The following is a 20,783-nucleotide window of genomic DNA, read 5'->3' on the forward strand; positions in this document are numbered from 1 at the left end:
GAACCTGCGACCGTAGCGGCAGCGCGGTTCCGGGCTGAAGCGTCCTGAACCGCTCGGCCACAACGGCCGGCAAAATAACCAATGATGGACGGAGTAAGGAGGACATCAAAAGCAGACTAGCAATGGCAAAAAGGGCATTCTGACCAAGAGAATTTGAGGAAGAAATTTCTGAGAATGTGCGTCTGGAGTACAGCATTGTATGGTAGTGAAACATGGCCTATGTGGAAACCGGAACAGAAGAGAATCGAAGCATTTGAGATGTCTTGCTACAGACGAGTGTTGAAAATCAGGTGGACTGATAAGGTAAGGAATGAGGAGGTTCTGTGCAGAATCGGAGAGGAAAGAAATATTTGGAAAACACTGACAAGAAGAAAGGACAGGATGATAGGACATGTGTTAATACATGAAGAAATGACTTCCACGGTACTAGAGGGAGCTGTAGAGGGCAAAAACTGTTGAGGAAGACAGAGATTGGAATACATCGAGCAAATAATAGAGGATGTAGGTGGCAAGTGCTACTCTGAGATGAAGAGGTTGTCACAGGAGAAGAATTTGTGGCGGGCCGCATCAAACCAATCAGAAGACTGATAATAATAATAATAATAATAATAATAATAAACAAATCGGAAATAGCGGACTTAAGGATGTTTAGGAGTGTGGAAATTTCGAGTACAGACGTATGACACAAGTGACATCCAGTCACCTGACCACGCTCGAAGTCCGTGAGTTCCGCGGATCGCTCGATTCTTCTTTCTCGCGATTTCTAATGACTACTCAGATCGCTGATATGAAGTACCTGGCAGTAGGTGGCAGCACATTGCATCTAATATGAAAAATGTATGTTTTTGTTGGTGTCTGGATACGTTTGATTACATAGTATTTGTTTCGAGTGGGTGCGAGGTCTGGAGATGTATGAGCGAGAGCAAGAGTCTCGTAACCTCGGTATCAAGGTATTTCAGAACAGTACGAACAAGATGTGATTTTGCGTTTTCTTGTTAGGTAGCGAGTTTATTTCGTGTCCCATGGATAATTTGCACGATGAATCCTAATAATGTGAAATGAGTCACTTTACATTCACAGAGGAAATTATTTTTTAAATATGGGTAGATGTTGAACATTTATAAATTTATTATTATCATTTTTATTATTAGTAGTAGTACTAGTAAACATACAGACTTGAGTTGGAAATTCCTATCTTCCATCTTTTACACATTACAATAATAGAAATTCTTGCACATGTTAGTAATTACTACCAATCATCTTTTATGCATTACAATAATAGAAATTCTTCTACAGAATAGGGGAAGTTGTGAAGGAGAAACTTTAGCAGTTTGTTTTCATATTTTGCTTTGCTGTCTGTCAGACATTTTATATCACCGGATAAGTTATCAAAAATTTTAGTTGTGTTACTGTGCACCCCGTTTTGTGGTAAGGACAACGTTAATGTGGAGTAATGAATGACATTTTTACTTCTAGTATTGTAGTTACGTAGATATTGTTCCTTTTGAACTTCAGCGGATTATTTACAACAATCTTCATGAGGAAATAAGCATACTGTGAAACAGTAGTCAGAATGCCCCTCTCAAACAGGTGAGTACAGAATGATCGGGGTCAGCACCACATATTAGTCTTTGAGCAATGAAGAATTTACTTCTTAAAGATGAGTTAACCCAGAACATTATCCCACATGGCATTCCTTAATGAAAATATGCAAAAGTGTTAACTCACTGAGTTGTCTATCCCCAAGATTTGCAATGATTCTAACTGCAAATGTTGCTGAACTAAGATATTGTCCAATTTAAGTTCTCATCAATACGGATATCTAAGAATTTTGAAGTTTCTGATGAAAAAATTTTCTGCTCCCATTCGTTGTTTAACAGGATGCAGATTTGGCGCTTCTTGTGGGTGAGACACATATACGAGAAAAGTTTTCTACTACTTCTTTTACTGAAGCTGCTGCTAATGAACTATATGAAAATATCAACAGATGAAGTGAAATGATCGTATGGCATCGTTGGCCGGGAGGCCCCATCCGGGGAAGCTCGGCCACCGAGTGCGTGTCTTATTGCAGTCGACGCCACATTGGGCGACTCGCGTACTGGTGATTAGGATAAAAGGATGACGAGGTCAACACCACACCCAGTCCACGAGCGGAGAAAATCTCTAACCAGGCGGGGAATCGAACACGGGCCCGCTGCCGGAGAGGCAAACATGTTACCTTTTTTTTCTTGTTTTGCAGGAGCAGGACGAAGGGTAGGGCAGGGGTCGACACCCGAAGCTTGGCCATCCCGCCGCCATGTCCAAGCAACGTGTTCGAGGATCGAAGGACCGAAGGATCAGGAAGAGTATGTAACGGGTTTGTCTATGTTGTTTTATTTATTTATTTCTTTAATTTTTATAACATTTTTCATTTTTTTATTTTGTATTGTATATATGGATTTATTTTTGTTTTATTACAAAAAAAATCCTACAACTGCCATAGCCGAGCGTCCGAGTCGTCGTCTCGTCTGTTGAGAGGGGTTCCCCCCTATTCCGTGCGTAGAGGATCAATATGCTCGAGGATTCTTCTTCATTTTCAGCGTCTCATACCCGGAACGCCGCAGTGAGCAGGAGGATCCGCAAATAATGAACCTAAATAATTCGCGAAAAGGGTTCTGTACTTCGGGTGGCGGCTGAAAGCTGCATGTGTCGTCATCAGTATGGACCAAAAATCGAGGATGCCTTTTTGAGCATCGCAAAATACGTAGTAAAGGGCCATGCCTTTTAGCCAGTTAACGGCCTTTGTCCTGGTTGATGGAAAGTATACGCCGTCGGGGCGCAATATATCATCAGGGGAGATAGACTCCGGCAATCGCCGCAAGAGTAATGCCAGCGTGCGCTGCGTCAGTAGCCAGCACTCGCTGGTCGCTGCACAAGTCAGGCGGTGTGCATCCGAGTCAACGACTGAGCATGTCGGATACAAGGAGTCGTCCGTCAGATGAACGGAATGTAGCCTCTGACGAGTATCGAACTTCCCATTCACAACCACGTACCACAATGAACGCACCGTCTTAGGTAGAAAAGGCGTGTGTACCGCTCGCCACACCGTGCTCCAGGCAACTTCACGATGTTTGTGGGCGACCGTATTTACAGGTTGCTGCTGTTGATAGAGGCGATAATAGTCTTTCGTGCTGGGCATCCGTGTCGTCGGAAGTTCTGACCGTAAGTAGCTGAAGTCAATCAAGAACTCTCTGATGTGGACGAGTGTCGGTGAAATGCGTTCAACAGAAACCAGGGGATGCAGAGAGTGTGGTGCCACTTCCGCTGTCAGGGTGCCCGTCAGAGTGGCGTGGGCAGAGGTCCACGTGCGACGCATAGTGTTGAGATAAAGCCACCGCGCACGGTTATATACATGAATTAAATTGATATCGCCAGCCCGTTGCGGCAGTGTAAGGGTGGCGTATCGGGTTTTAAAAACAAGGCCGGCGCTTACGAAATGTCCATATGCTGCTTGAAATATGTCGGCCATCGTATTCAGCTACGTAGGTGGACTATATCAACAGATGGTGCAAGGCAAATCAATTGTCTACATTTTGACGAGACTCGAAATCCATATTCTAGCCTTGGTCTAGTCGCGTGGTTTAACTACAGATGTAGCAAGTATCTTCACAAATTTGGCTGAAATAAAATTAAACTAATATGTTTATTCTGCATATTACCGTAAAGTAACGACATACCATTTGTTTTTATTGGGGGGGAGGGGGGGGCGGCGACACAATTTACAGAAATAACATTTTCTGAATACAAATAAAAAAGTTATATGCGGTATCTGTTGTAGAGAACCCTGCTGATACCACTTTCTTGAAGATTGCTTCATGGTACATATACTCATTAATACTCTCAGTCATTAAGAGAAATCTGGTGGCGGTGGATTAACAAATAGTCATGGAACACCCTATGCTGTTCGTGACCATATACTGGAGGAACGGATTCTCTTATGTGACGGTAAATGTCGCTCGTCTCGAGGAAGACCGAAGTGGCTGTGTATATATCCTGTAATGAAGCAGCGCACGGTTGCTGGATCACAGCCAATCAAAATGTTTAAAATTTCACGACGGAAGACAGTTCACACACAGCACGAGCCGCGCGGCTTCTCAGCTGGAGCGGTTCGATTCCCGAGGGAGGGCGCCGGGCCCGGCCAGCCGGCAGGCGGAAGCTGAAGATGAGGCTTAATCGACAGCCACGCCATTACCGTTATTAATTGCCCTCGACGGACAGCGTGACACCGATTGCCATTGACCCGGACGCACAACGGCGCTATTCACATGTAAATGGCTGCGGTGTGGTTGCGGCAGCCGCGGTCGCTCTGCATAGCCGTTCGGCGTCCCGTAATATTTCGCGAACACGCAGGTTCAGGACCTAACAGTCCAAGAAGCAATACTGAGCAAAACAAGAATCGGAACCTGCAGTTTGAGTAGTGTTTTGTCTGCCTCTCTCTTTGTCACAGAGAATTTCGAAACCGTCCTGTGAAGAAAAATGTGTAAGTGACGGATTAGAAATTGAATTAATTTTGCTTCAGTGTATCTCAGGTTTCAGCGCTTTTTTTGTATGAAACTGAAGTAGTGTAAAATGAGACTTGTTTAATAATCTTGAGTCGCTGTCATAAATTTCCAATACATGCATCAAAAGAAGTTTTGCATCAACTCGATTCCAACAGTTCCGGAACCTGTACAGAAAATCGGAATAGATATCAACATAAACATCATTTCCTCCCTTTTTATTGCTCATGGTTCAAATGGTTGAAATGGCTCTAAGCACTACGGCACTTAACAGCTGGCCATCAGTCTCCTAAACTTAGAACTACTTAAACCTAACTAACCTAAGGACATCACACGCATCCATGCCGGGGGCAGGATTTGAATCTGCGATCGTAGCAGCCGCGTGGTTCCGGACTGAAGCGCCAGAACCACTCGGCCACCGCGGCCGGCTATAGCTTATGAAAACCACACATTGCATGTTGTACACCATACGGCGAGACCTTCAGAGGTGGTGATCTAGATTGCGGTACACACCCGTACCTCTAATACCCAGTAGCACGTCCTCTTGCATTGATGCGTGCCTGTATTCGTCGTGGCATACTATCCACAAGTTCGTCAAGGCACTGTTGGTCCAGATTGTCCCACTCCTTAACGCCGATTCGGCGTAGATCCCTCAGAGTGTCTAACATTCTGTGTCGTGTCTGTTTGTTCTACATCGTGTCTCCCTACCACTTTCGCGCAACGACGGTCTGAGCGTGTTTTTTAGGGAATTGACTAGTTTGAACCTGGGACCTGTTGCTGGTAAGGAGACGCCAGACCACACATGACATGTAGAGTTCAGAAGAGTTCAGTGAGACTAGCGATGATATAATCAAATACTTAATGATTTCAGCGTCAGCTCCACTGCACTCCCTGTAAAAGAATCTTAATCCTAACTAAATTTAGTGGAAGGGGTTCAAGGCTTTCCTATTTTTAGTTAGCTGGTAAAATAACGTCGAAAAAGCAGTTAAGTTTACCATTGGAAATTTTATTCTACTCACAAAACGTTGTTTATAAATTGCACTATTGATAAAAGGAAATATTTTAATACAGGATGATAAAAACCAACTACGTTCAACAAAAATGTGAACGAATATTCCATGAATGGGTTTCCAAGTTCTACAATGGATCGAAGGATGACCTATGCCATATCACATCTATAATCTAGATTTAAGTTAAGTTTCATAAAAGAGAAAACTATCAAAATGGTCTACAGTAACCTTAATTATCTTTAATTACTTATCTATTACAGTGGCTGATGTGGCTTCTCAATAATTATATAACAGAAAAATCATCATGTTTCAGATTTTAACTTACTTAGCAAATGTGAATACCATGAGCTTTAATTGACGATCGACACTAGTATTACGCAAAAAGGGGTGTAACAGATGAGACTTCTGCAGTTCTGAGTGAAGCTTTATGTGCTGTTATGTGGCATCACGTGCGTTCATTACCTTGTCGTTGGTTAGGCAGCGTCAGGGGGCGGCGGGCGGCGCAGCTCCACACCTCGCCGTCTCGGAAGCAACAACTCTCCTAACTTCTCCTTACTACAATTTACCGATGTTGGTTTAAAAAAAGCTATCTGGCTGTGTTTTCAACTGACCAATCAGGGTCTCAATGTTAACCTTAAGCTCCACCTACAAAAATTCTGTCTATCCAATGAGAAACGTTATACTTTTCATGTTGGGGCAATGTTTTTAACGTTTGCAACGTAAAAGAGACGCGAAAAAGTCTCACGCTAAAACTTTCAGCTGGTGTGGCCCTTTTAGTGTTATTGTAAGATCTATACTGTTCTTCTGGAGGGCTCTATCTTTTAACATGGGCTGGGGGGTGGTCCTGTCAGTCAGCCGGCTATGTGGGTGTCCGTCCCTTATCGTAGGGCGTTCTGGCTTATCACGGTTCTGCTCTCGCCTTCTGTTCTCGTTTCTTCCCTCGGAACTGCGTCTGTTTCACGGTGGGAAGGTATGACATGCATTTAGGCGTTCTTGTGTTAGTCTGTGGTATTCCATTTGCTCACTCGTTGATCGTATTACTTTGGTTAATCTAATGTCAGGATTTATTCGGAGCTATGTGACACACTGCCGGATTTGCTTATCATGTCAGGGTTTTCATGGAAGGTGTTGGATTTGTCTGACACCTTACAAGAGGTTAGTGGGTCACGTCATCCATAAACAGCCCTCTTCAATCCATCCCAGGCATGTTCGATAGGGTTCATGTCTGGAGAACATCCTGGCCACTCTAGTCGAACGATGTCATTATCCTGAAAGAAGTCATTCACAAGATGTGCACGCTGGGGGCGCGAATTGTCTACATTTACATATATACTCCGCTAGCCACCAAGCGGAGCGTGGCGGAGGGCACAATTCGCGCCAAAGTCACATCCCCCCCTCCCCCCCCCCCCCTCTGTTCCACTCGCGGATCGCGCGGCGGAAGAACGACTGTCTGAACGCCTCAGTACGAGCTCTTATTTCCCTTATCTTTGAATGATGATCATTACGCGATTTGAAAGTTGATGGTAAAAATATATGCTCTACATCATCGGTGAATATTGGATTTCGGAATTTAGTGAGCAGCCCCTTCTGTTTAGCACGTCGTCTATCTGCAAGTGCGTCGCACTTCAAACTTTCTATGAGATTTGTAACGCTTTCGCGATGGCTAAATGTACCAGTCACGAATCTTGCCGCTCTTCCTTGGACCTTCTCATTCTCTTGAATCAGACCCAGCTGGTAAGGGTCCCATACAGATGAACAATACAAAAGACTGGACGAATTAACGTATTGTAAGCTATTTCCGTTGTTAAAGTACTGCATCACTTCAGGATTACACCAATAAACCGCAATCTAGAGTTCGCCTTACCCGTTACTTGTGTAATCTGATCATTCCATTTGAGATCATTTCGAATGGCCACACCCAGATACTTGACTGATGTTACCGCTTCCAAAGACTGATCACTTATTTTGTACTCTTACATTAATGGGGATTTTCACCTTGTTATACGCAGTAGGTTAAACTTACTAATATTGAGAGATAACTGCCAGTCATTACACCACGCATTTATTTTCTGCAAATTCTCATTGATTTGTTCACAACTTTCGTGTGATACTACTTTCCTGTAGACTACAGCATCATGAAGACGAATGCCTCGCCAATATGCTGCCGATATGGTTGCACTATCGGACGGAAGATGACATTCACGCATCGTACAGTCGTTACGGCGCCTTCCATGACCACCAGCAGCGTACGTCGGCCACTCATAATGCCACCCCAAACAGCAGGGAATCTCCACCATGCTGTACTCGCTGGACAGTGTGTCTAAGGTGTACTGCCTGACCGGGTTGCCTCCAAACACGTCTCCGACGATTGCTTGGTTGAAGGCAAATGCGACACTCATCGGCGAAGAGAACGTGATATCAATCCTGAGCGGTCCATTCGCCATGTTGTTGGGCCCATCTGTATCGCACTGCATGGTGTCGTGGTTGCAAAGATGGACCTCGCCATAGACGTCGGGAGTGAAGTTGCGCATCATGCAGCCTATTGCGCACAGTTTGAGTCGTAACACGACGTCATGTGGCTGCACAAAGAACATTATTCAACATGGTAGCGTTGCTGTCAGGGCTTCTCCGAGCGTAAATCCACAGGTAGCGGTCATCCACTGCAGTACTAGCCCTTGGGCGGCGTGAGCGAGGCCTGTCATGGACAGTTCCTGCCTCTCTGTATCTCCTTCAAGCCCGAACAACATCCATTTGGTTTACTCCGAGACGCCTGGACACTTCCCTTGTTGAGAGCGCTTCCTGGTACAAAGTAACAATGCGGACGCGATCGAACCGCGGTACTGACCGTCTAATCATGGTTGAACTATAGACAACACGAGCCGTGAACCTCCTTCCTGGTGGAATGTCTCTAACTGATCGGCTGTCGGACCCCATCCGTCTAATAGGTGCTGCTCATGCGTGGTTGTTTACATATTTGGGAGGGTTTAGTGACATCTCTGAACAGCCAACGGGACTGTGTAAGTGATACAATATCCACAGTCAGTGTCTATCTTCAGGAGCTCTGGGAACCGGAGTGATGCAAAACTTTTTTTGATGTGTGTATGTATCCAAGGAAACTGCTATGGACCTGGTGTAAGAATTGAACACCACCAACAAGATGGACTTACGGGCAGATGGTGGAAATGGAGCTTCTGACTGGCTGCAACGAAAGTCTCTCATGGAACCTCTTGTCGAGCAGTTCCACGGACCCTGAGCAGCTTCGACAGCACTGTCGTGTGCCACTCGGAGCTATGTGCAAAACCTTATGAAAGAGAAAACCGCACCAGCCGCATACTGATTAAAAGGAAATATATAAGTCCATCTGTTTCCAATTTCTGTGTGCCGGAAAAGGAAATCGGGCTGTGGGCCAGGACGCTAGTGCGAGAAAAAGAATGGAACAGACTTTAGTTTTTCTTTTACAGTGGCACATGGGAAGGGTGGTGGTTGTTTAAAAGTGCTACTAGTACCTCTAGTTTCTCTGATCTTTCACATTCTTCGATTCAGTTATTATTTTCAATTTATTTTTTAATGTAGCTTTTTTAATATCATTTGTCTTAGATTTATCAAATTACATTTATTGCATGTTAATAATCAGAAATACGATACATGGTGACTGTGCACCAGTTCGAAATTCTCTCGAACCAGAAGAGCTGCTTGCTGAGAAACGGAAGGTAAGAGTTTTCATCAATGTATATAAACAATATTTTAATAAATAAATTGTAAATTACGAACATTATAAAAAATTACATTAATGTGCGTGAAAGAAACAAGAAAGCAGGAGATAGTAGTCACCAGCAGTCACGGCTCGGCTCACTCTGAATCAAGGTGAGAATCAAGCACCATTATTATAAAATATCAGAATTCGTTAAAATTACCTTCGAGTCTAAACCAAAGAGACATTGGAAACAAAAGGGAAATCCAGAAGCAAGAAATAAAGTGAGCTATTTCTAACACATACCGAAATCAAGCAGATGCACATAAATATAAAAACGGCGAATTGTTTTTATGGGCATTAGCTTTTTGTTTGAATAATTTGGATGTTTTTTGGAGAATAAATTACGAGTTACGGCGTGCTGAGCTGCTAGCCAAGGAACATTGCAGACTGTGGTGTAATTAGTGAGTTCTTTTGGACTAACATTCCATCCATTGATGCAACATAGTTCTCGCGAATCTTGGATTCGTAGAATACTTTCTGAAAGTCTTATCAAGCTGCAAATATTATACTGAATATATTTATTGTTAATTTATGCCGGCCGTGGTGGCCGAGCGGTTATAGGCGCTACAGTCTGGAACCGCGCGACCGCTGCGGTCGCAGGTTCGAATCGTGCCTCGGGCATGGATGTGTGTGATGTCCTTAGGTTAGTTAGGTTTAAGTAGTTCTAAGTTCTAGGAGACTGATGACCTCAGATGTTAAGTCCCATAGTGCTCAGAGCCATTTGAACCATTTGTTAGTTTATCCATAAAAATGGACTAGCTCGAAGCTTTTTTTAACGGTCTGCTATCTTTATCAGCTAGGATTAACATAGGCGAAAGAGAAGTTTTGAAAGATCTGCGTACTTCGTTAAATATATCCTACTTTGCACGAGAGCCTCATGGAGATCCTAACTGCAGTGTCAAAATGGCTCTGAGCACTATGGGACTCAACATCTGAGGTCATCAGTCCCCTAGAACTTAGAACTACTTAAAACTAACTAACTTAAGGACACCACACACATCCATGCCCGAGGCAGGATTCGAACCTGCGACCGTAGCGGTTGCGCGGTTACAGACTGAAGCGCCTAGAACTGCTAACCGATAACTGCAGTGTCAGACGTACAAGAAAGTGGTAATGCATCAGGGGGTGGTTTCTACTTACATCTCGCGATATGAACGTTACAGTTAGCTCACAGAGGGACTCGCTGAAAAATGATTCATTCGAAAATGTAATTTCTGTTGAGTCGTGGTGCTCCTTCCCATTCCTCATTATCCTCTAGATGGTTACTTATTCCACAATAAAATCTTTTTTTCTCTCTGCAGAACTTTTTTCCCTCCCCAGAACTGAATTTTTGATTACGTTATGTTAGGTAATTAACATTCAATGTCTTATCCACTTCCTAAACAAAAATTCTGGTATACTTCTTTTACATTTCTGTCAATAGGAGTAATTGTTGACATTCTGACAACTTTGTGTTCACTGATAGTTTTGTCAAGGATTTCTTTCCGTTTTATTCTTCGCTGAGTGCTATATCCTCATAGATAAGCTCCTCCTTAGTCGTGTTTGCTAACGCACATTCATGCAGTGGTTCTCGACTCTGAGGAAGCCGTTTCGAATCCTGCTTGTGGAAGAAATTTTTCCCCTCTTGTGTTTTGTCGCGAGTCGACTAAGTTGATCCCTCACAGTTGCAGTGAGGTTGGAACGGCAGCTTCGCAGGCCTGTCTCAGCCAATAACGTTACGCGAATTTGTAAACGCCTCTGTGTTTCGCCTGCGGCCGTTAGCGCTGCGCAGTTTGAAAGATGGCAACGGTGCTGCGAGCTTTCGGTGTCTTGTTGTGCCATCTCGACTATTCGCAGCTGAGTGTACCGCTCAGGATCTCCCAGCCAACAATGCGGTACAAATCGTTCTTTCCTTTTTCATATACGGTTCGTGACCGCTATGGATTATTTTTCTGTGCTTTTAACTGTTCTAATCAAACCAAAGTGCTTATGTATTCGACTTCCGCATTCTGTGATTCAGCGCCGCTAAAACTCTCTTCCATCCTGGCACAAATTTCACTTCCATCTTTCTGTCAGTGATGAGTTGTATGAAGTTCTATTCCCATTTCGAAAGAAGCGGGTAAAATGCGGGTTCTTTTCGCGTGTTCTGCAAGATTTTCATCAACACAGGGAAATATTTAGTCAACGATCATGTAGTATATCTATGAAATATTTAATATCTAGCGATATATCAAACGCTTCGAGATAAGAGGTTCTGAGCTCTCAGGTTTTTACTGCATAAAGTAATATGAGTCACACAAAGCAATTCACGTATACCCAACATGTGTTAGACTGAAGACCAAAAAGACTCAAAAATTAAATTTTTTATTTCGTTCATTCAGTGATGATTATTATTTTTTTACCGGTACGTCCTTATCATGGCTGTACTATTAGCATGCAGTCCAGGTATTTGATTTTAGATTGGCCTGGTGTGTATGCTCTCATTCAAGTTCATTTCTCTTCTTGTTAATGAAAACCTTTTTTTTTTTTTTTTTTTTTAAATAAATGATATTCAGTCTTACTCTGTACTGTTTGTGGTAACGCTGTATAGAAGAAATTGATGATTTCTTCCTCTTCAAAAGCGTCACAGCGTTAGTGCATGGCGGTTATTGTTTAAACGTTACCACTGATCTCGATTTCTTCATCCTTCATTATACATCGTCTGAAAAATCACTTAAAATACGAACTGAAAAATTTGAACTTCTCAGTGAACGTCTGAAACTTTGTCTCTTCTCAAAAACTTCGTAGTCAGTGATATGTGACGTAAAACAAAGCGGAAATGTGATACAAAAACCAGGACTGATGCCCGACTGCTGCTATAGCAAGTAGACGTACGTAGAGTAAGTTGCCAGCATAGTACTACCAAAAAACATTTATACGGTAGCATCCTTTTTGGTACAAAATACGCTGTAAATTTATTTAACTTACTATGCGGAGATGCAAATGTTCTGATCCTCATGAAGACTCTGGCAAACCAAGAAATTAGTGATTTTAATAAATTAAATATTTAAGTATAAACAATATATATGCCCTGACTTCTAATAATTAGCACAAGTACTTAATAAATTGCTATCACTGATCTCATTTTCGTCGCACCCGTCGGAAGACGTGCTTCGTGCGTGTTCCACAGCTTTTGCGATTTTGACAGAGGTAAGGTGAAGCTAATTTTTGGCACGCTAGTGTAAAAGGTGTCAAATTCATCTAAGGAAAAAATCCATACATTTCTTGCTTTAATTTAAAATGAAAGCCAGCTTGCAAATTAGCCTTTCTGTGAACACTATTTGTGCAAGATAGGTTCGACTCGAAATTATAGATTCAAATATTTAACTGTCCGTGTCGTTTTCGCATAATCTTCCATTGATTGTGCCAAGACTTGTTTCTATCGTGATATTTTGTATTTTCGAAGATTTGCGAGTGCCGCGAGAAATTCGTACTATACCGTGAAATGCCCACTTAATTTGTAATTTTTAGAAACTTTTGCCAACTGTATCTTCATTCTAAAACAATGGGCCCCTAATGCCACTGTCCATGCGTTTATCCGTCATACAGTTTTAGCGGTAGTTGACTCTTTAAAAAGAGATACGTTCATCTAAAATTTAAGTGCACATCTACACGAATAAAAATATATTTTTTTGAGAATTATCGAAAGTTACGCGAACTGCGAATGGAATACTTCGTGGTAAATCGATATTTGTGGTTTACAGTTATTTTAGCGTGCGCTATAATTAAATATATCGTGTTGCATTTAGTTTACCCTTCTAATAGGCGTGTAAAATAACGCGTTTTTTGAGTTTGTTGGTGACCACAACATCAAATCGAGTCAGGGAACCAGTAAATTTTGCCACTAGTTTTTCTGTAGCAGATATCTCTTTTTGATTGTTAATCGCTTCAGTTACTAAAGTCAGTACGCAACACTTGTACTATATCTGACCCATGTGTTAAAAGAGAATCAGCAATTTTAGCTTAAAGTTGTTTGATTACTGTTCTGTAAAATATTGTGTAACGAAACACTCTGTTGTCAGGAGAATAAGTACGTAGTTGGGAACATTTTTTACATTTTCCTTTACCATTTCATTTATATTTATGTTTATTCAATGACAATGATTCATTACAGTCATTTCAATATTGTTTCAAGTTCTGGTGAATACATTTAAACGAGTGCCTAAGAGCGATTTTATTCCTTTATTGTGACTACAATATAACGTTGTGATGCGTATTTTAGCTGATAAGAAGAAATATCAATACTTTGTTATGTTAGACTTCAGGGCTTCCCAGACAAAGTAGTCGCACACTGACTGATCAGGTGACCTGGGTGGCCAGCGCGGACCGTGACCAGACCTCTGCTAACAACTCTGTCGGCCGTGAATATTGTGTAAATCTGCTCCAAGGTTTGTCCGGCTTAATGGGCAGTTGCCCCATACTGTTGGAAGTGACTGGGTGTAGTTATATGCATACATTCATGTCCAATCGCATCCACTCGTCCGGACCACTTTTATTTGCCCCACCCTGTGTTTGACCACGAACGGTAACCGTGCAGTGCCCTCAATACGTTGCCGCATGCCAATCGTGGTTAAAACAGTGCTCTGCATAGTCGTAAGTGCATTATGTCGGAGCTAAGTGACTTCGAAAATGGGTAAACTGTTTGTGCTCGTATGATAGGTTCTTCCGTAACCAAGAAAGCCGAAGTGATTGGTGTTACAAGCGAGACCGTATCGAAGATTTATATCGCATACAGGGAAAGCGGAAAAGCATCATCCGCTAAATCACAACGCGGGCGGAAGTGTGTGTTGTGTGAAAGTGACAGACGGTCAATGGAAAGGACTCTGGCGAAAGATAAGAGGACGACAGCTACAAAAGTCACTGTAAAACTGAATATCGCCAGGCGATCGCTGTCAGCACCAAAACAACGCGAAGAGAGCTCCATAGCTGGTAACTGTTAGGCCGAGCTGAAATTACATGACCACACATCAGCGATGGAAATGTCCTTAACAAAAAAAACGTTACGCCGAGGCCATGAAACCTGAACTATGCAGCAATGAAGAAAGTCACGTGGCCGGATAAGTCTTGTTTCACACAGTTTACAATTTCTGGCTGAGTTTACGTCTGGCATACGCCGTTCCAAGCCTACGAAGCGGACTGATTGCTGCCAAGAGTGAAACACAGCTCGGGTTCTGTGACGATTTGGACAGCCATATCATGGTATTCCATGGGCCCCATAGTTACTCACCAAGGTCACATTATTGCCAAGGATTATATGCACATTTTGGCTGATCAGGTCCATCTCGAGGAACAATATTTATTCCACAGTGGTGATGCTGTGTTCGTAATTACCGTTTGTCTCCATAATAATAGCCTGGAGGCGTTGGCAGGGGGATCGCTGCGTCATCTGCATAAATGTTTATCGTTTAAATTCAAGAAGTCGCTGTTTTGATGCTCAAAGTTGATAATCGATGTGCGCTGTCTTTGAAAATGTCTAAATATTAGTAATGCACTCTCAAATTTACACTCATGCTCATAAATTAAGGATAATGCTGATACATGGCGGAACAACGCTCTGGTGGGCGGTTTCCCGGTTTAAATCACCTCGGGATATGACCATGCGGTGCATTTGACCTTCGGTCGTCGCACGGTGGCGCTGGCAGCAGTCCACATACGCAGAGGTGTGTTGGTGTATGTCAGAGTACTGTGCAGCGAGTAAGTGTGCAAACGTTTACAGACGTGCTAATGGTGACTGTGTTTTGAAAATGGCGCAGAGAACACATATTGAGGACGTTATGAGGGGTAGAATACTAGGGCGACTCGAGGCTGGTTAAACACAGCAAGTCGTAGCAAGGGCCCGCCGTGTGCCACAAAGTGTGATCTTAAGATTATGGCAACGATTACAGCAGACAGGAAATGTGTTAGGCGCTACAGTACGGGACGTCCACAGTGTAAAACACCACAAGATGACCGATATCTCACCATCAGTGCCCGCAGACGGCCACGGAGTACTGCAGGCAGCCTTGTTTGGGACCTTACCGGAGCCACTGTAACAGTTGTCTCCAGACACACAGTCTACATACTACTGAAAAGACATGGTTTATTCGCCCGGAGAGCTGCAAGGTGCATTCCACTGACCCCTGGTCACAGGAGAGCTTGTAAAGCTTGGTGTCAAGAACACAGTACATGGTCATTGGAATAGTCGTCCCAGGTTATGTTCACGGACGAGTACAGGTAGAATCCGAACAGTGATTCTCGCCGGATTTTCATCTGGCGTCAACAAGGAACCAGATACCAACCCCTTAATGTCCTTGAAAGGGACCTGTATGAAGGTCGTGGTTTGATGGTGTGGGGTGGGATTATCATTGGTGCACGTACACCCCTGCATGTCTTTGACAGAGGAACTGTAACAGGTCAGGTGTATCGTGACGTCATTTTGCACCAGTATGTCCGCCTATTCAGAGGTGCAATGGGCATGAGTGTAGATTCTCTCTCCACTTGTTTAGGCCGCGTGGTTTAAGGCACCTTGCCACGGTTCGTGCGGCTCCGCCAGTCGGAGCATGGGTGTGTGTTTTGGGTCTAGCGTAAGTTAGTTTGAGTTAGATTAAGTTTTGTGTAAGCCTAGGGACCGATGACGTCAGCAGTTTGTTCCCATAGGAACTTACCACCAAAAAATTGTCCAGTTATTTAAATGACAGTAGTGGAGGTCGCTACCACCAAATTGTGTCGAGTTTGGAATAACTTCCACCTTGGAATAAGTTTTGAGTAGCTAGTCTTTTCGGTGTGTGTTGGTGGTCTACACAGTCATGAAGCCGAAAAATATTTTATCGAAAGGAGTGGAACTGTGAGTGACATGGTTCCTTTGTGTGTGATTGAACTATAGATACGCAACTTCGTCTCCGCTTATATTGGGACCGGTGACCTCACTGTTTGGTCCGCTCCCCCAAGTCAACCAGCCAACCACTTATATTACAGCTTGTGCCTACATCATATGCAGTGGTGATTGCGAAGTAAATGAAATGGTTGTAGATAATTATTTACCACATCGCAATATGTGCTATTTATTGACAGTTATACTCGTCGTCAGCTTCACTGTCACTTTCAAAAGTTAATTTCATCACAGCACCCAACGACGATGTCGGCCTCGTCTTCGGTAATATGTCGATGGAAAGCATTAGCTTGTTTCAACATGCTGATAGTTAACGTTTGTCTGTGATGTGATCAGTACCGAAACTAATCACGCTGTAACGGGATAGTAACTTGAACTGATATCATCGGGAATGTCTAATTGTTGATGTATATCATTGGTGGTGGAAGCAATGTTTAATTAAGGCGGTATAAAATTAATTTGCGGTTTGTCACAGAAACTGCTATCTTTGTGTGCATAAGAAACGTTAAACCTTTACTAGGCAATTAGTTTCGTATAATAAGGAAGTTCAGTTTACAGAAAACTATCAGTCCATTCACAAAATAATAAAATGGAATTCTCATTACTTCGTATATATTGCTCGATGGGAAAAGGTAGCTTGTAATCATAGTACATTCCATAGACGTATTTGAAGAACTGGAGAAAATTTTCCCTTGTGTAGTGAATGAGTGCCACAGACGTCATATGTGAATGAAATTTCTCGACACTAACAAGGGTTTTTAAATGACAACACGGTGGTCTTACATTAAGGATGATGTCACATACCGTGTTTCACGGACTATAAGCCGCTACGGACTGCATGACGCACGTTAATTTTTAAGCATTTTTTAAAAAAAACTTTTTATTAGATTGCAAAGCAAGACTAAAAATGCTTACTTTATAAAAGCGACCTGACCTTTAAAATGCCTGAAAATCGTGAACTTTCTTCTTCTTCTTCTTTTTCTTCTTCTTCTTCTTCATCCTCTTCATATACTATAAGATAGTCTTCACTGCCATCGAGAGCGTTACTTATGCCCACTTCTTGAAAGATTTCGCAATAGTGTCTTCTCTCACCCTAGACCACGACTGTTTTATCCACTGACACTTTTATTTTTTCTGTTACGAAATCAGCTATTGTACTGTTAGTGATATCACAAATCACTTTCAACTCAAGTTCACTAACACCGTATACTGCAATGACGCATCATAGGCTAGACATATTTCTGGGTTTGCGACGGCGGTGCGGTAGGGAGACAATGTTAGCAAGCTTCTGAATCGCTCACGTTCGTCGCATCGGTGCACCGCTGCTGCCAGTTTAATCCATTGTTATCATAAACAGATAGGTTTCCCGCCCAATAGAACATATGGCCATTTTTAAGACTGGCGAGAATTTTAAATCAAACACTGGACATTTTATATTAATTTCGAGTACAAGATGCACCTAAATTTTCAAGGCTATTTTCCCAAGAAAAAAGTGCGTATTATAGTCCATAAAATACAGCAATCTTGGGTTGTTTACGACCTTACAGATGCGTGGATGTTAGGGCAGTTGGCTGGAGTTGACAATGTGAGTGGTGTTGTAGTAACCAAAACCAACTGCGGGAACGCCTTGGGCTGTGTATCGGAGCCGCCAGGCGGGGAAGCCGCCGGCGGTGGAGCACGCACCACCGGGTAAACACAGGACGAGTCGGGCGACAGACCAACGACAACTGACAACAGCCGACCACGACCGACTATGACCGACACAACAAGGAAGAGATATACAACGGGGGCTTGTGGAAACCACAACACCAAACACCAACAGTAAATCCACTCGGAACCAGAGCCAGGCAAATGTCAACAACGGGCAACGACCAGAACGCAGTACCGCCGAGATACAGGGTGTTTCAAAAATGACCGGTATATTTGAAACGGCAATAAAAACTAAACGAGCAGCGATAGAAATACACCGTTTGTTGCAATATGCTTGGGACAACAGTACATTTTCAGGCAGACAAACTTTCGAAATTACAGTAGTTACAATTTTCAAGAACAGATGGCGCTGCGGGCTGGGAAACTCTATAGTACGATATTTTCCACATATCCACCATGCGTAGCAATAATATGGCGTAGTCTCTGAATGAAATTACCCGAAACCTTTGACAACGTGTCTGGCGGAATGGCTTCACATGCAGATGAGATGTACTGCTTCAGCTGTTCAATTGTTTCTGGATTCTGGCGGTACACCTGGTCTTTCAAGTGTCCCCACAGAAAGAAGTCACAGGGGTTCATGTCTGGCGAATAGGGAGGCCAATCCACGCCGCCTCCTGTATGTTTCGGATAGCCCAAAGCAATCACACGATCATCGAAATATTCATTCAGGAAATTAAAGACGTCGGCCGTGCGATGTGGCCGGGCACCATCTTGCATAAACCACGAGGTGTTCGCAGTGTCGTCTAAGGCAGTTTGTACCGCCACAAATTCACGAAGAATGTCCAGATAGCGTGATGCAGTAATCGTTTCGGATCTGAAAAATGGGCCAATGATTCCTTTGGAAGAAATGGCGGCCCAGACCAGTACTTTTTGAGCATGCAGGGACGATGGGACTGCAACATGGGGCTTTTCAGTTCCCCATATGCGCCAGTTCTGTTTATTGACGAAGCCGTCCAGGTAGAAATAAGCTTCATCAGTAAACCAAATGCTGCCCACATGCATATCGCCGTCATCAATCCTGTGCACTATATCGTTAGCGAATGTCTCTCGTGCAGCAATGGTAGTGGCGCTGAGGGGTTGCCGCGTTTGAATTTTGTATGGATAGAGGTGTAAACTCTGGCGCATGAGACGATACGTGGACGTTGGCGTCATTTGGACCGCAGCTGCAACACGGCGAACGGAAACCCGAGGCCGCTGTTGGATCACCTGCTGCACTAGCTGCGTGTTGCCCTCTGTGGTTGCCGTACGCGGTCGCCCTACCTTTCCAGCACGTTCATCCGTCACGTTCCCAGTCCGTTGAAATTTTTCAAACAGATCCTTTATTGTATCGCTTTTCGGTCCTTTGGTTACATTAAACCTCCGTTGAAAACTTCGTCTTGTTGCAACAACACTGTGTTCTAGGCGGTGGAATTCCAACACCAGAAAAATCCTCTGTTCTAAGGAATAAACCATGTTGTCTACAGCACACTTGCACGTTGTGAACAGCACACGCTTACAGCAGAAAGACGACGTACAGAATGGCGCACCCACAGACTGCGTTGTCTTCTATATCTTTCACATCACTTGCAGCGCCATCTGTTGTTGAAAATTGTAACTACTGTAATTTCGAAAGTTTGTCCGCCTGAAAATGTACTGTTGTCCCAAGCATATTGCAACAAACGGTGTATTTCTATCGCTGCTCGTTTAGTTTTTATTGCCGTTTCAAATATACTGGTCATTTTTGAAACACACTGTAGAAACGAAATCCAGAGCGAGTACCAGACTGACTGGACTAGGTTTTTTTTTTTACTTTATTGTTATTTTAACAGCTGAACAACCAGGTAGGCTGGCAGCGGCATGCTATGCTGCTCTTCAGCCAGAGTGGTGACAATAACAGTACAAGAACGGAGAATTAAAATGAATAGAGTGATGGGCAAAAAATAGTGGGCACAGAGACACAAAAAACACGGAGCCGTTCACACGCGACGATAACAACACTGAAAACACGTTGACACGGCGCACATAACACTGATGAATCCAACGGCACAAGTGAATGTAGAAGCGGGACGGCGGACACTAAAAACACAAAACGACGTCACACACACGAGACACAGATGGCGATGATCTCCGGCGCGCGAAAGTCCACGTAGCGTGTGCGAGTCCGGGGACCTGCCAAGAGGGGAAGAAGGGTGAGGGCGGGTGGAGAGGGTGGAAAGGGGAGAACAGAGATGCCAATGGCTGAGGAGATGGGAGGAGGAGTAGAAGGACAGGGGAGGGGAGGCCCCGGGAAGAATGGGGAGAAGGGGAGGAGGGATTGTGGGTGCCCAAAGGAACAGATACAGGAAGAGGGAGGGAGGATCAAAGTTGGTAGGAGGGGTAGATGGAGGGGAGGAGGACATCATCAGGGAGGGGGAGCTGGCGGAAGCCACCTTGGGAGAGGGTAAGGAGCGTGGAGAGATGGAGACCGGGTGGGATGTAGGAATACAGGCGCGGCAGCGGGCGGGGGTTGGAGAGGATTGGGGAGACGAGCAGGTGAGGAGGATCGAGTTTACAGGAGGTGTACAGGATCCGTATCCTTTCAAAGAAAAGGAGAAGGTGGGGGAAGGGGATGAGATCGTACAGGAGCCACATAGGGGAGGGGAGACGGATGCGATAGGCGAGGCGGAGAGCATGGCATTCAAGGATGTGGAGGGATTTGTAAAAAGTAGGGGGGGCAGAGATCCAAGCCGGATGGGCATAACAAAGGATAGGGCGGATGAGGGATTTATAGGTGTGGAGAATGGTGGAGGGGTCCAGACCTCACGTACGGCCGGAGAGGAGCTTGAGGAGACTGAGTCAGGAGTGTGCCTTGGCTTGGATTGTCCGGAGGTGGGGAGTCCAGGAGAGGCGACGGTCGAGGGTTGACG

The sequence above is a fragment of the Schistocerca serialis genome, chromosome 1 (genome assembly GCF_023864345.2).
Source record: "Schistocerca serialis cubense isolate TAMUIC-IGC-003099 chromosome 1, iqSchSeri2.2, whole genome shotgun sequence".
In the NCBI taxonomy this organism is placed as follows: Eukaryota; Metazoa; Arthropoda; class Insecta; order Orthoptera; family Acrididae; genus Schistocerca; species Schistocerca serialis.